The sequence below is a fragment of the Bos javanicus genome, chromosome 24 (genome assembly GCF_032452875.1).
Source record: "Bos javanicus breed banteng chromosome 24, ARS-OSU_banteng_1.0, whole genome shotgun sequence".
In the NCBI taxonomy this organism is placed as follows: domain Eukaryota; kingdom Metazoa; phylum Chordata; class Mammalia; order Artiodactyla; family Bovidae; genus Bos; species Bos javanicus.
Window position 1 is genome coordinate 36,605,964 of NC_083891.1, and position 15,563 is coordinate 36,621,526.

Genomic DNA, 15,563 nt, shown 5'->3' on the forward strand with positions numbered 1-15,563 from the left:
TAACCTGGTGTTTACTGTGGTGTAAGACTGCCTCTATTCCAATCCCAGCTCGGCCACTTTCTAGTCCTGACTTCAGGCAAGTTACCCAATAGCTCTGTGCCTCTATTTTCTCATCTGTGAAATTCGAGTAAGCTGATACAGAATCAAATGAATGAATACAAGTAAAGCAATGAAAGATGCTTAACACCTGCTGCTGCTGCTGCTGCTGCTGCTAAGTCACTTCAGTTGTGTTCGATTCTGTGCGACCCCATAGACGGCAGCTCACCAGGCTCCCCCGTCCCTGGGATTCTCCAGGCAAGGACACTGGAGTGGGTTGCCATTTCCTTCTCCAATGCATGAAAGTGAAATCACTCAGTCGTGCCCAACTCTTAGCGACCCCATGGACTGCAGCCTACCAGGCTCCTCCGTCCATGGGATTTGCCAGGCAAGAGTACTGGAGTGGGGTGCCATTGCCTTCTCTGGCCTAACACCTAGAAGCATACAATGTTGACTATCATTATCACTCAGTCAAAAAAGCTATAGAATTTAATAGACTAATGAATAGCATCTGCAATGAATTGAGCTGTAATTGCTAATCATAGAAATACAGATGAATCAAATTTCTTTTTTAAAGACATTTTGTTTCCTTTTTGGACAGCAGTTGTTGTTCAGTCCTTCAGTTGTGTCTGACTTTTTGCTACCCCATAGACTACAGCATGCCAGGCTTCCCTGTCCTTCACCATTTCCCAGAGTTTGCTCAAATTCATGTCCATTGAGTTGGTGACGCTATCTAACCATCTCATCCTCTGTCGCCCCCTTCTCCTGCCCTCAATCTTTCCCAGCATCAGGGTCTTTTGGACAGTAGCAAACTACTAATCTGTAAGGAATATAAAATATAAGATAGTGAAATGATTTCAATTGCATGCCAGTTTTCTCCTGGTATAATAGAAAGCAGCACAAGTCACTAATATATTAAAATATTTATGGAAATATTTGCATGACAATTATGTCAGTATTTTCCTACCTTCATTTTTGAAGTATTTGCTTTCTCTCTGGGAGGTTAAATTAAAAAGCTGAAATGAATGGAGGAAGATTAAGGTTTTAAGACACTCTAATGGCTGTAAATAAACAAATATGTCTAAAGTGGCCATGTGGTAAATCAATTCCCAAAACTTGGCCCTATTCACTGACATTTACATTTCGCCAGTGGCGCAGTGGTAAAGAATCCATCTGCCAACGCAAGAGGCACAAGAGACGTGGGTTTGATCCCTGAGTCTGGAAGATCCCCTGGAGGAGGAAATGGCACACTACTCTAGTATTCTTGCCTGGAAAATTCCGTGGACAGAGGAGCCTGGTGGATTACAGCCCACAGGGTCGAAAAGAGTCAGATATGACTGAGCACACACACACAGAATGCCTACCCAGACTGCAGAAGCAGTCACACACATGGTGCTTCTTAGGAACTATACTTCATAACTGACATAACTTATGTAGTTTTTTTGAAACATTAACTTAAGTCATTAAGTAAAACTAACCATAACCTTTTGACATTGGTTCCCCATATGAATAGCACTAACCCTCCCTTTCCTCAGAAACACTGAACTATTTGTGTTTAGAGGAAGTGATTCTTCTCTTTATTTCAGGCTCATGTTACAGCTTGAGTTTTATGTGCCAATTTTTGAAAACAATTCTAAAACTCACATCATGAAACATGAGTTATGAGCCCATGGAGAATTGTTTCAGTTTCCTGAGGGAGCTTAATACACAGCCCCACCATCTGGAGAGCAGTCCCCACGTTACCCCCGCAGCACACCTACCCCCCTCCATAGATTTAGTTTGGGTCTAACTTCCGCCCCCTCAATTGATTTAAAGGCTGACCACTGCTCAGTGACATCACTCTTCAGTCTCGGTACCATTCCTTACAGCATTTAAATCTGTTACATCATGCAGGCTGAAGTCTCTCTTCTGGAAGTCAGAATGACTAATGTTACACAAAACAGACATCAAACACTCGGCTGACAGAGGCTGTATTTGGAGGCATCTCCCAACTCATCACCATCTCCCTGTTGAACAGTTCATTTCCTCTAAGTCACTTCCCAAATCTCTTTGGATGTCATGCTGTAACAGCAGGGCCTCATTTTATGTCATGCTTCCAACTCACTATGTACTATAGTGATCTATTATATTAGATTTATTTTATTTATATTAGATTCATGTATTTTATCTGTATTAACTATCATATACATTTATTTTCCTTAATACTTCACCAGAATCTGAAGGGGTCAATCTTTGCTCTAGGGTTCCTAGAAAGGTCTAGACGTTTTTTTTGTTGTTTAGTCACTAAGTCATGCCCTGTGCTTTGTGACCTCATAGACTATAGCCCGCCAGGCTCCTCTGTCCATGGAATTTTTCCAGGTAAGAATACTGGATCAGGTCACCATTTCCCCCTGCAGAGGATCTTGCTGACCCAGGGATCAAACCTTCATCTCCTGCGTTGGCAGGAGGATTCTTTACCACTGAGCCACCAGGGAAGCCCAGAAAGATCTATATACCTGTCTTCTGTAACCAACAAAAGAATTTTTTTGCTTGATTTATTTTTACCTATTTAGTTATTTCAACCAATGTAACTCTTGGAGGCCATCCAGTCATTACTCACATTCTTCTAAGTTGTATTGGATCACAAAGAAGCCACCCCCAGGGACTAGCTTGCCCCTGTGAGATGGTGCTTCTCTGCCTACCTGCAGATTTCACTATCACATTTGCAGCCAGGAAAAATATCCTTCAATAACATGCAGCTTGTCACAATTGCTTTTTTATCATCTGCCATTCCGGCTTTTCCTGTTCTGGTTAAACTTGGGTACTTGTCTTATGAGGTTAGTATACCATCCATTTTATTCACAGAATCCTCCCTCTCTGACCTTTCTTCTTCTCCCTGAAGAGTAAACCAAGATAGCTACACAGAAGGTCTCAAATGACTGGAGCAAAAGCCTTTCCCATTTCACGAGCTTTAAAATGAAATATTTCTATCATTCAAAACTACTGCATTTCTGCTTCATGCCCAACACTATTATAGGTGCAGCTGTGAATGGCTCAAGCTGAGCACGTGTGTATGATCCTATGCATACTCCATGTGAGTGGGGAGGAAGGAGATAGGCAGTAAACAAGCACACAACACATAACACATCAGGTGGTTATAGGGCTTGGAAGGAAAATCGACCAGAGTAAAGGAAAAGTCCATGCAAGGTGCTGCAGGTGTGGGAGTGTGTGTGCTTGGTTGCTCAGTCACATCCAACTCTTTGCTACCCCATGGACTCTGTCAGTGGGATTTTCCAGGCAAGAATACTAGAGTGAGGTGCCATTTCCTCCTCCAGGGCATCTTCCTGACCCAGGGATCAAAATGGTGTTTCTTACATCTCCTGCATTGGCAAACAGATTCTTTACCACTAGTGCCACCTGGGAAGCCCGATAACTGTGGGAGAGCTGCTATTTGAACTAAGAAGGCAGAGCATCTGGGTAACATAAATATGGTAGAGAATACTTGTTAAACACACCAGTCCGGAGCCAGGCCACTTGGGTCAAATCCACTTGTGTTGTAAATGTAATAGCCATGTGAATGTTCTACTTATGCTGCATAATAAACCACCCCAATGCTCTGTGGATTAAAACAATAATCATCATTTCACTCATGAATCCATGTGTTGGGAATTCTGACAGTACAGCAGAAAGTGCTTATCTGTATATGCAATATCTGGGGCCCCACCTGGGTGACCTGAAAAGCTGGGGGCTAAGCTGTGACAACTGGGGGTCACTGAGCATCACTCCTTCTACACGAGGTCCTCTCACTTGGCCCCCATCAGCCTCCTCCCAGCATGATCTCAAGGTATCTCAGAACTCCAAGAGCAAACACTGTTTGTCAAGAGAAAAGAAGTGAAAGTTGCCAAACTCTTCAGGACTGGACCCAAACATTGGCAAAGCATCACTTCTGGCATATTCTATTAGCCAAGGCAGACAGGTGCACTGGGAGGTGACTCCTCTCAATGAGAGAGTGTCAAAGAACCTGTGGACATTTTTACTCTGCCAGAGTGTCCTTGGGCCAGCTCCATGATTTCTCCATAGCCCCATTCCTCAACTGTTAATATGGACAATAACTGAATGTACCTCTTAGCTTTGTGAGAAAAATTAGTTAATAAAAGTAGAGAGTCTGGAAAACAACTAGCATTCAATAAGTATTCATCGTTTTATTGTTTTCAAGCTATTTTTAATATTCTTTTAGTATGAGCACTGAATTTAAAATAGCATTTTCCAGTGGCTTCCCTGATGGCTCAGTGGTAAAGAATCTGCCTTCCAATGCAGGCAACATGGGTTCGATCCCTGATCCAGGAAGATCCCACATGCCATAGGACAGCTAAGCCTGTGTGCCATGACTACTGAACCTGTGCTCTAGAACCCAGCAGCTGCAACTACTGAAGCCCTGGAGGCTGTGCTCCACAAGAGAAGCCACTGCAATGAGAAGCACCATGACTAAAGAGTAACCCCTGCTGGCCGAAACTAGAGAAAAGCTGGCGCATCAACAAAGACCCAGCATAGCCAAAAATGAAATTAAATTAAACTTAACTAGAATAAAATAGCATTTTCCCCTTAGACACAGATCCACAGGACTTTAAATGTATATGATGGCAAAGAATCTGCCATCAGATATTTCTTTTGGAAATGTACAAAGTTTGGCTAGTTTTACAATGAGTAACAATAGCTCTGCCCCCTCAAGTTCCCCACCCCCTATACACACACACACTGAATCCCATGCTTTTTCACTCTCAACCCCAGGAATGAGTTGGTAAAAAAGGTTCTTGGTCATTTGGAAAGGGGTTGGAGGAAAGAAAAAGACTAAGATAAAATCAAAGCTGTTGCTCTGATCTGTTAATTTGCCAACACAGAAAATAAACCAAACACAAGATCTGTGTCTCCCTTTTACTGATGGGTATGTAACTCTACTGAGGACAGAAAAAAAAAAAAACAAAAAACAAAAACAAAAAACCAACCTTTCATTAGCAAGAATTTCTTGAAAAGGAAGAACAAACAAAAGCTATTTCAAAAATAAGACAAATATAAAATCCAGTCAAATTTGTTCTCAAGTGGACACATTGATTTATGTTCTGTTTAACTTTTCCTTTTTATCCCTCCAACTCACTGTGGAAACCTCATTTAATAGATGAGAAAACAGTGTGTTGAATCAATCAACGTTGATTAAATTACATTTAACATCTGTTGCAGATTCAGAAATGTGAAGATTTGAGGGAGATTTTCGTATCTTCATTCTCATTTCGACTTGGAGCCAGGACGTCCACACAACCTGCCAGACAGATGGGATTAGTCAGCACTGAAGGATGGATGAGGTGTTCCTTTGGTGGAGGGTATTTATATACTTGTCCCTTGGTCATGAAATAGAGACAGCTTAAATGTGCATTTCCCCAAAGTGAAAGAATTATTTCAGAGGGTGGTTTGTCGCCATATGCTTTCTCCTCTATTCAAGTTTTCCCCCATTGTTTACAATTATTCAATTCAATTCAATTCAGTCGCTCAGTCGTGTCTGACTCTTTGCACAACCCCATGAACCGCAGCACTCCAGGCTTCCCTGTCCATCACCGACTCCCGGAGTCCACCCAAACCGATGTCCATTGAGTCAGTGATGCCATCCAGCCATCTCATCCTCTGTTGTCCCCTTCTCCTCCTGCCCTCAATCTTTCCCAGCATCAGGGTCTTTTCAAATGAGTCAGCTCTTCACACCAGGTGGCCAAACTCCTGGAGTTTCAGCTTCAACATCAGTCCTTCCAATGAACACCAAGGACTGATCTCCTTTAGGATGGACTGGTTGGATCTCCTTGCAGTCCAAGGGACTCTCAAGAGTCTTCTCCAACACCACAGTTCAAAAGCATCAATTCTTCTGCGCTCAGCTTTCTTTATAGTCCAATTCTCACATCCAAACTGGAGAACAAAAGATTGGGGAGGATCCCAGAGATGATGTAATTCAGTATCCCATTATGTAATAAACCACCTCAAATTCAGTGGCTTACAACAACAATATATTATTCTCCTGATTCTGAGCTCACATGAGCAGTTCCTCTACTCTCTTTAGTATGGCTGAAGCCTCTCAGGAGGCTTAATCAACTGGGAGTTTGGCCTCCCTCCAGGAGCCTGTCATCATTGAGTCTTCTAGCCCAAGCTTCTTTTCAGCACACTTTGCTTCCAAGATGGAGAATTCCCAGAGGACAGGCTCCACTATACAAGCACTCATCAACCCTCCACTTGGGTCATGTTTGCTAATGAGCCATTGGCTGCAGCAAGTCACATGGCTGAGCTCAGAGTCAATTTGCAAATTACCTCTCTCCTAATTTGATACTGTCATAAATTGGGCTCCTTGAAAATAGACTCTAAGACAAAGATAAACATATAAGAAATTTGTTGGGAAAATTATTGGGATAAAGGGAAGAGAGGGAAAAAAGCAGAATTTGGTGAAGGCAGAGTTGTCCTCAACAAAGGCAAAAAGTCAACTTAGCTGATCCACCAGGGAACTTTGAAGCTGGAATGACCCTGGTCCTGAGAGAGAATGAGAAAGCCAGGTCCATGTACCCCTGCCTTGACATTCACAAGCTGCAGGCTTCTCCAGGAAGGGACGTGATCTGGGGCAAGGCTTATTTCCTCTGAAATCTAAGAGGTATCTGCCTTCCAGCAACTGGAGGAAATTCCTAAAGGAAAATTTGGACAACTTACTATATTTAATGCAATATTCTTTCCATCGCCACACAAGGTAATCCATAGTAGCCCAAGACAAAGTTTGAACTTTATCTTCTACAATTTGACTTATATTCTGTTCAGCCACAGTTTGAGACCAAGGTCTAATTGAGAATTCAGAGGCCTTAAATTTCCAACTGACTAGGTTGTTTCATATCAAAAATTCATGTCAGATACACCAAGTCCATAAGATGCTCCTTCCTTCTTCCTCTGAATCCCTAATGCAATTGTTTTTGGCGTATACATGCAACACATATATCCAGTTGCATCTACTGAACAGGGCTACACTGAAAAATTAACAAATTCAAAGAATAGTTTACTGATTTTTGAAGCTGCCTGGTTTTATCATAATTTCATCTCAATATAAAAATAGGACATAAAGATAATACATGGTTTCTCTATTGTGTCCTTATTGCATATAAATAAATAAACAAAAAATTGTTCATTGTCAGCTTAGTCTGCCAAGCCAATCAGAACAATTGTTTGACACTAAGAAGACTTTATCTTCCTTTCAGTTTATGAAATATTTTACCTCAAATTATATCTACTGAAAAGGAAAACACAATAGTGTGTGCGCGCACACACACGCACACACCTCATTCATTGGCAATACAATAGCTTCCCTGCTTAAAATCAGCATTATCTAAAATCTGGAATTTGATTACTTCAAATTCCCTTGACATCCTCTACTTAAATTAACATATCAGAGCACCAGGTTGAAGTCTCTCAAAGTCTTTGAAATTCAAACCTGCAAGACACAGGCAATCTGCCAGTTATCTGGGGAGGAAAGTTGGCGTCTATGATTCTATTTCCCCAACGTGCATTCCATGTTCATGTCATTCGGTCTAGTTCCACAAACCCTGCTGAAGAGTTACTATGGCCAAGATGTGAGAGATTCAGAAGTTAACCCAAGACAGAGTCAGCCTCACAGATGTACCTGAGTGTGTGTATCTTCAGAATTCTGTAAGTTAATTACATAAATTGAAGCATATGAAAGTGAACATTTTTTAATCTACAAAAAACAGCAATCCCATGTGGTTCAACCTAATAGAACTTAGAGGACAATAGAATTATTTTTTATAACAGAATGAAAAAAGTATTATGGGAACCAGGAGACGAAAATGTTAATTCTAATTAGGGGAATTGGAGATTTATGAAAGATTAAAAACTTGCCTTAATGGGTCAGTTTCAGCAGATAGATGGTTGATGGTAGCACAAAGGATCAGCTCAGAGGTAGTAGATAGATAACAAAGGCTCAGAGATGGTAGAGTTCATAGCTTAGTCTGGAAAATAACAGGTTCTTATATTATTTGGAAGTTCCAAATGCTTTTTCTGGAAGGTTTTTTCAACAAAAGTATATGGGGTTTGTTGGTTTGTTTTATTTTGGTTTGGGTTTTATTTTTTGACGGGAAAGACTGGAGCCTCCTGGGATCAAACATACATGTATACATACTCTTTGCCACTATGGAGGGAAGATTTTTAGACCTTTGAACCACTATGGAAATAAAATCCTGCAGCAACTGTCTAGAGAGGCTGAGATTTTTCCTTTTAGCTACCTGGAAAATGTAGAGATGCTATTTCAGGAAAACAGATGATGAAGTTCATGAAAGCATATCTTTCATTTAGTCAATAAAAATGTCCACCCACCTATTCCACCCACACTAAAGAATAGATAGGAATGAAATTGTGGCCTACACAGACCAAAAATAGGGGCAAAGCAAAGAAAGATACTAGAGAAAGATTAGCTTTAAACTCCTAATTTCGTTTAGAAAGTTTTCCTCATGCAAAAGCATTTGTATAAGCATTTTCAGACAAAATTGAGATTACTGGTTATGCCCTTTCATTTCTGAGACATAAAACTGAATTCATTGCTCACTGGCCACTGAAGGAATGAGAGTTGATCAGAGCTCCTTGTTTATTATTTGTGGGTTCATGCTCAGTCCCTCTATTAGGGAATGCTCCTCCAGGGATCACAGACCACATCTGTGTGAATAATCAAGTGTGGCAAAGATATATGGTGTTGTTCTCAGGGAAAATAAGAAAAGAGTGTGTATATGAAGTTGTTTAGATTCATCATAATGCTTGAGAATACAACCCCACTCCATTACCCAAACTAATAATGGGTCATGTGCAGTAGAAAAGGTTGCAGACAATATTGAGTCTGCACGGTAGCCACAGGCTTTCCAGTTGGCACAGTGGTAAAGAATCTGCCTGCCAATGCAGGAGATGCAAGAGATGTTGGCTCGATCCCTGGGTCAGGAAGATCCTCTGGAGGAGAAAACGGTAGCCCACTCCAGTATTCTCATCTGGAAAATTTCATGGACAGAGGAGCCTGGCAGGCTACAGTCCATGGGGTTGCAAAGAGTCAGACATGACTGAGAGACTGAGCGACTGAGCGTAGAGGCATGGTAGCTACTAACCACAGATGGCTAGTAAGTACCTGAAATGTGTATAGGCTGAGTTGTAAATTACACAGTGGATTTTGAAGGCTTACTAAGAAAATTAGAATGTTAAATATCTCATTAATAATTTTCAAATTAACTACATGCAGAACCAATAACATTTTGACATATTGGGTTAAATGATATATATTATTAAAATTAATTCCACCTGTTTCTTTTTACTTTGTTGGCTGTGGCAACTAGGATATTTAAAATTATATATGTGGGTTGCACTACATTTCAACGAGAGAGCACTGGTCTAACAGTCACAACCCAACTTCTCTAAGCCTTGGTTTCAGTTCCTGTAAAAAGAAGAAAATAACTATTGTCCTGTCTCCCTGATGTGTCATCAAGATAAACTCATGCATAGCAAAGCATTTGGTAAAATGCTTTGTAAACTATTACATTCTGTACACTATTACACACTGTATAAATACAAGTGACTATCAAGAAGAATAATTCCTTATAAAAATGCTGCATATTAAATAAAGGTGGTGAACACAGATTTTAGCTACTGGCGTAGGATGTTAATGCACAAAGCAAAACTAAGAAATGTGATCTGCCCTCCAAACCTTTCAATGCTTTCCGTTCACATAAAGCTGAAATACTAAGCACACCAAGCCATCTGACAGGCTCCATGATGGACGCCGCCCTCCGAAGGCAGGATAATATTCCACGAGCATGTTCAAGGGGTGAAGTGAGCTATTATCCTACTCTCAGAAGCCAGCCTGGCTTGGCGTCTGAAAGGGTGTAGTATTAGCATCCACCAAGGTAGTGGGCGTATCAGTACAGCATTGGCCGTAAACAGCCAGCCATCTGAACCCAGGGCTTATGACTACTGTTGATCATCAAAATAATGGAATTTTCTAACCTACCATAAAATTATAGAAACTGAGCCTAAGTTGAAAAAAGTTAATATTCGTAACCTAGAAATTGCTTCATATTTTCAACCGTTTTTTTATTACTGCATCAGAATTTCCTGAAAGTACATGATCAGTACAAGAAATCTCAAGGACTGTGAGGCTAAGATAATTGAAGAAAGAAAGCATGAAGTCCACCTACACTTAAAACAAAGGGCTTCTCTCACCAAGCAGCACAACTTTAGGTTGATGGGCAGAGCTCCAAGGAGGTAGATTGAAAGTCCCCAAATACAGACGCAGGAAACAGAGAGTCAGCCAATTTTATCTACCATCCAGCCTCATCTTCTGACATGTTATCTCACCTTTGAGAGTTTACACACTGATTACAAAACAGTTGTTGCCCTGGCAACCTGCTACTCCTTCCTCAAGAGTCAGCCAGTGTCACCTCCTCTGGGAACCTACCTCCAACACAGGCTAAAGCTTTCAGACCTGTGTTATAAAACTAACCTCCCTAGAATGCAAGCTGGTACGTATGGAAAACAGTACAGCGCTTCCTCAAGCAATTACAAACGAACTACCCCACAATCCAGCAATCCTACCTCTGGGTGTACACCCAAAGGAAACAAATGGTTATCTTGAAAAGATATCTGCACTCCCATAGTCACTGCAGGATCATGCACAACTGCCAAGATATGGAAACAACCCAGGTGTCCATCAACAGATGAATGGATAAAGAAGATGTGGTATGTATGTACACAATGGAATATTATTTGGCCTTTAAAAAGAAGGAAATTCTGTCATTTTTGACAACATGAATGAAGCCAAAGGGCATTGCTCTAAGTAAAAATAAGCCAGAAAAGCCAAATGCCAAATGGCATCACTTATGCATGTGTGCATGTACGCACAGTACTGACTGACTCTGTGACCCTGTGGACTGTAGCCCACCAGGCTCCTCTGTCCATGGGATTCTTCCAGACAAGAATACTGGAGTATGTTGCCATTTGTTCCTCCAGGGAACCTTCCCTATCCAGGGATCAAACCCACATCTTCTGTGTCTCCTGCATTGGCAGGTGGGTTCTTTACAACTGACCACTTGAGAAGCCCTGGTATATCACTCATATGTGAAATAAATTTTTTTAAAAAGTTGAGCTCACAGAAACAGAGAGTAGAAAAGTGATTTCCAGGGGATTGGGCAGGGGTGACAGGTTAGCAAAAAGGTACAAACTCTCAGCTGTAAGGTGAATAAGGTCTACGGATCTAACATACAACATGGTGACTATAGTTGATAACATGGTACTATAAGCTGAAATTCACTGAGAGTAGAACCTAAATGTTCTTAATAAATAAATAAGTAAGTAAGTTGGTGCACATCCAGTTAACTTGATGGTGGAAATCCTTTTATAACATACTTGAATACAAAGTCATCACATTGTATATTGTAAGCATCTTACAATTTTGACAATTATACCCCTGGGGAAGGAAATCGAAACCTACTCCAGCAGTCTTGCCTGGGAAATCAAATGGACACAGGAGCCTGGTGGTCTACAGTCCATGGGGTCACAAGTCGGACATGATTTAGCAACTAAACTACCACCAAATGTTAGAATAATCACTAGCTGGAGCCTGGGGCAAGTATACATAGGAAGATCAGTCCTGTGAGTAGGATACGGGTGAAGCAGGCACTGGTCCCGCAGGGGATGCACAGAGAGCAAGAGAAGACCCATCTTGAGTGTGCTGACCAATACCCACCAACTTTGACAAGATTATAATCCTCAAAAACTTTCTATTATCACTATATTTGAGTGGATCACACTAAAAAGAAAATCTGGAGTCTGCTCACAATAGCCAGGCTTGGAGCTCAGGTGTCAGATGATGTTTAATATGAACCAGTCAAAAAACATCCTACGAAAAGAGGTCCTTGGCAATGGTGGTGAGAGAGGGGCTTCTAAACTTCTAAAACCCTCCAGGCAAATGGGTCACTAATATCTGAAATGTTACAGATCAGCAATTAAGATGTAGGCTAAGCAGTTGAACTGCCTGCCTCAAATCCTTCTAAGCCTTAGTTTCCTCACTTATGAAAGGAGGTTAATGAAACTACTGACTTCACAGATTTCTGCGAGAATCAGAGAACTTAATTCATGTCAAGGCATTCATTAGTTCACACTTCTTCCACAGGAAGTGGTAACTCCTTGTAGGAGCTGGAGCAGAAACAATGGCAGCAGTAACAACAGAAGTGGCTTAATTTGGGCATTCACACTTAGGGGAACACAGATGCAGCATGAAAAAAATTTCAAGAGAAAGAAAAGGAAGAGATCATTTCATGTGATAGAGGTAGTTTCTCAACTAGCTAAATGGAAAATTTGTCATTTTTACCCTTCCACAGAGTAGATTGTACCAATCTACTATTCACTGTTTACATGGGTGATTTTGTATATTTTTTCATGTATCTATCACAAATCTGACAATTTCAATTTTCCCCCATCAGGGTCACTTTACATTAAACCAGGAGCATCCCAGGGCCACCACCTTCTACAATATACCCTTTCCTCTTGATTTAAACCTCAAGTCAGAAATGTGCAAAACTGCTAAGCTGGATAGTCTGGTGCTGACTGTAACTAAATATTAAATTTTAATTCTCATTCATTCCCATTATCTATTTATTAAAAAAAAAAAACAAGACTAACAAACTAAGGTCTTTCTAGCGTTCTTCTTTCTTCCACACATAATTGACTCAGGTTTCCCACAAAAAGAATACCACATGCAGAGTTCTGTTATTCTTAAACCTAAAAGGAAGAATGCTCAGTTTTTAAATCTATCCTGAACTAAATTTTTAGATTTGCTGGAAAGAAAAGCACAATTCCCTTTCCCAAAGCCAATATTTGAGTTGGTAGCCTGTAGCTTGCAAAGCACTCACCCACACTTCAAAGTTCTGCAAGCTGCTATCCTTAAGTGTTTCCTTAAATTGTAATCACCTGTGTTCTTAGTCTCCTCCTCATATCCCCTAGGAAACTTCTAAAGGAAAAAATTGTAATGAATTTAGTAAAACGGACACTTGCTTCCAAATGTACATCGTATCTTCCCACACATCTAAGACCAAATATTATCCAGGTTTTATATTTGATGAGATGAAGCTGGCATTTTGTCCAAACACTTTCCCATCTACACTCTACAGAAGAGAAATTGCCAAAATGTCAATTTCTTATATTAATCATTTTAAACTCTTCTGAAAGACTGACCAATGTATGCCCTATCTCCACACATATACACTGCTGCTGCTGCTGCTAAGTCACTTCACTCGTGTCCAACTCTGTGCAACCCCATAGACGGCAGCCCACCAGGCTCCGCCATCCCTGGGATTCTCCAGGCAAAAACACTGGACAGGGTTGCTCTTTCCTTCTCCAATGCAGGAAAGTGAAAAGTGAAAGTGAAGTCACTCAGTTGTGTCCAACTTTTCGAGACCCCATGGACTGCAGCCTACCAGGCTCCTCTATCCATGGGATTTTCCAGGCAAGAGTACTGGAGTGGGTTGCCATTGCCTCCTCTGACACATATACACAGCCGTGTATAAAATAGCCAGTGGGAAGCTGCAATGTAGCACAGGGAGCTCACCTCGGTATTCTGTGATAACCTAGAGGGATGGGATGGGGTGGGGGGGTGGAAGCAAGGGATGTCCAAGAGGGAGCTTCACTTCATTGTACAGCAGAAACTAACACAGCATGGTAAAGCATATTAGACTCCAGTTTTTTTTTTAAAGTAGTAGAAACTAGTTCACATAAGGATCACTCTCCTCTACCCATTTTCCAAGTTTGGCATGACTCCCTCTATCCTGATCAGCTTCCTACTGCTATTGGCTAACAGGCACACATAACTAAAAATTTTAAGGACACTGCATAAATGAGTCAAAAAATCTGCGCTTAGTGTAGCAAACTGTTGTTGCAATTCAGTATGGCTTCTACTCCATTTCTCTAATTTGCTATTAAGAATCCATGAGAGTGAACTGTACTGTCACGGATTGAAATCTCGCACCACACACTGAAAATCTAAAGTCACAACCAACTGCACTAACAATTCCTCCACAAACCCAAAACCTTAAAGGTCAGATGTATTTTATTTTCTCCAACCTGATCTCCTAAAAATAAATCACAGATATATTTCCCTTCCTCAATTTAATTACCCTCTGGAGAAGGCAGGTTAGAGTTGGAGGGTGTCATTTAGCAGCTTCTGGGGACTTGGAACCGCTTTCATTTGCACTGCTTCTTTGTAACAAGAATTCAGACAGACTCTGACTTCTTTTCCCAGAAAAAGGTCACAGTCTATCATTAGGAGCATGAATGAGAAATGGTAACACAGATATTTTTAATGATATAAGTTAGAGGCATTGAAAACAAATAAGGTATTGACATTTAAAGTATTCATTTTTAAAAAAACAGAGGGCACTATGGTGTCATTAGCACGTTCCTCATTATTGGTTTTCATCCATTTACGGAATCTGTGGGTTGGAAGGGGCAGTGAAGGTCATGGTGTCCGACTACCACCTGATGCCTCGAAAATTTTCCTTCCTCTGTGGTCAGTCTGATCTGTCTTCTAATAAATTACTTTTATAGTCAGTGAAGATCCGAGTCATTACAATTTATACCCGATCTTCAATTTTATGCGTTGGCTTTATCCTCTTTGTTTTATTTGAACTCTAGAAAACAGTACTTTCAAAATGTCATAATTTTCACTTTGAATTCCTTCAACTCCCTTCTCCACTGGACATCAATTTCTGGTTATTTTCTAAACATCTTTAACATAATATCTTGAAATGCAATTAAGTCAAACAAGCACGTGTTTTAAGAGAGCTGATTATAATATGCACTATTCAGGTTTTTCATTAACCAGTTTCAAGAATAAATACGTGTGATTTGTGCCCACAGAAAAGAATATCTCAGTAGCAGGTATATAAAATGTGAGTAACATTCTAATGGAAAATGACTACTGTGAAATTCATTGCAATGATGATTACAGATTCAGTTCATATCAAGTCATATCCTGAGTTCACTTTCCTTTCTTCTTCTATTATCTTTGATCATGTTTCCATTCTTTTTATGATTCTCCATTTATCTCCAGATAGAAGCAATTGATTAGCATGGTAAGTGATTTTAAACAGAAACCATGTTTGCCAAGGAATGAAATGGCAATAATTCTAGGGTTAGAGAGATTGATCTACACTTAAAAAGCACCTACATAATTCAGAGCCTCACAAACACTGACCATTTGTGCCTTAGTGCTAGCTCATCATCACCAGCATCCTCAGAAGCTGAGAGCATCTCAGGGTTTTCTTTGATTTGACAAAACTGATACACTTAGTAAAGAAAATAATATTTTATTATAATATTTTTACTAAGAAAATAAATAATCATTTTATTAGTAAAGAAAATAATAGTGGTATGCATAGGTGATTATGCGGCAGTGAGCAGCTGTACCCACAGTGGGAACAAGAAGAGGAAGCTGA

The 15,563-nt window shown here is 40.4% G+C and overlaps 1 long non-coding RNA gene across 1 annotated transcript; it reads left to right on the forward strand.

Moving 5' to 3' along the window:
* The first annotated feature begins 2,417 nt into the window (after positions 1–2,417).
* LOC133237388 (uncharacterized) lies at positions 2,418–5,440 on the forward strand. Its single transcript, XR_009733171.1, has 2 exons — positions 2,418–2,852; positions 5,251–5,440. It is a non-coding gene; the product is annotated as an uncharacterized LOC133237388 (long non-coding RNA).
* The last annotated feature ends 10,123 nt before the right edge of the window (positions 5,441–15,563 follow it).